Here is a 1799-nt window from a genome sequence, read left to right on the forward strand (position 1 = left end):
GAACGGGAAGACTATTTCAGACTGGGGGGCCAGAATGAGCAAAAGCACCAGAGTGGAAAGTTTTAAGCTCTGGATGACTGCCTGACTGATGAGAATATGTAGCTGCTATTTATTCCAGTTCTCCCTACAGAATGAGCAGGTTGCCTGGTGGGCTTCATTAGACCGGTGTGCTGATGTGACATCCACTTTTGTAAGAGTTGTTTGGGCCAGGGGAAAACCTGCTCTTTAGAGAGATCATCTTTCATGACCATTTGACATGTGACATATAACAAATGTCTTAAAGAAAAGGAGAGGCCTCACTGCCGTCTCACACTGTACATTTTTATTGTAAACCTAAGAGAAACTGACAAAGGCACCATCTTTATTCTCTTAACTACATACAGACTCATCAACTATTACTGCCAGTGAAGAACATTCCTGACATCATATTATATTCAACAACATGAATAAGGCAAAAATTTCTTAACACATTGCTGAGCTAGAAAGTCACTGCTGATTTGTTGAAAATGTTTGCAAAAATAGATTGAAATTGTAAATAGAGGATCACTCCTAACATGCTCTTATCTCAGTCATATGTATTGCATACATATAAACATGAGGTGGGATTTTGTTAAATTTCTTTTTTTAACTGTATTTTTATTTTTAATGTTCAGAATGTGTAATATAAGGGCCAGATCTTCCTCCTGGACTCAATTTTAAACATTCTTGATTGGTTGGTGAGGTCATTAGGGATACTTTTTCTTGTCTAATTTGGTTTCTGGGAAAGCTTTGTTCAAGTCCTCAATGGTCATCTGATCAAATGGAATTAAGTTCTTCTCCTCCTTCTGTTTCTCATATTCTACAATCCTGGCCTTTGAGAGAGACACTCACTCAGCGTAAGATTTCACATCATCTTTTTCTTCAGCATACACCTGGGTGGTATATTTATCCTCTGGCATGGGAACCTTCAGGGCATTATTCTTCTTCTCAAAGTCATCCACCAAGCCTGCCTTGGCTACATGGTCCTTGTAGTAAGCCCAGTCGATAGCTGGTGGATTCTCAGGTAATGTAGTCAACCTGGAGGTGAGGGTCTCATTCCAGGATTTCAGGGAGTTAGCAATGGCCTTTTGGTTCTGGGGTATGATCTCTGCAAAAGCTACCCAGTCAGTGGTTTATAGAGCAAGTTTTCACCCAACCATCTTGGGATCCTTCACCAACCCTGGCTGCCCACGGTCCACAGGCTAAATTTCTTTAAAAATATTTCTAAAATTAAAGTAATGTTGTTTGTTTTGCTATAATAGTAATAAAGAGAAACCCACAATTAAAAGAAATTTAATCTTCAGGCACATGAAGAAAATTATAAAGAGCTAGTCTAAGAAGCACTAAGAAATAGACTCTTCAGTAAAGTTAGTATGCAAATTTTAGAGTTAGAAAAAAAATTAAATAAACTGAAACACCCTTGTAAAGTTTAGAATGCACAGATCATGAAGTATGAACTGGGATGCTGATAGACTTTACAGGCCTTCATTTTACTTATTGCTTGGCTTGTTACTGTCTTCTAAGCAAACCTAAAACAGAGAAAGTGATTCTATGACACTGAAGTGGTTAAGTTCTAGCCAGACCCAAAGCTATAAGCAAGCAAGTTTTGTTTTCATGTCCTCTCCTTCTCCTCCTTTCCTCTTTCCCCTTTCCTATTCTCACTCCCATGCCTTTCCCTGGAGTTTATAGGGGCAACCCTAAATCTATATTTACCCACTATATTTAGTATGTTTGATTATGCACAGCCTGAATTCAGATCCAAGACGATGATCCAGATTTTT

The 1799-nt window shown here is 38.5% G+C and overlaps 1 pseudogene; it reads right to left on the reverse strand.

Moving 5' to 3' along the window:
• Positions 1-695: 695 nt before the first annotated feature.
• Positions 696-1178, reverse strand: LOC105545420 (annotated as a pseudogene).
• Between the last annotated feature and the right edge of the window lie 621 nt (positions 1179-1799).

This window comes from Mandrillus leucophaeus, unplaced genomic scaffold, assembly GCF_000951045.1.
Source record: "Mandrillus leucophaeus isolate KB7577 unplaced genomic scaffold, Mleu.le_1.0 Scaffold329, whole genome shotgun sequence".
Classification (NCBI taxonomy): domain Eukaryota; kingdom Metazoa; phylum Chordata; class Mammalia; order Primates; family Cercopithecidae; genus Mandrillus; species Mandrillus leucophaeus.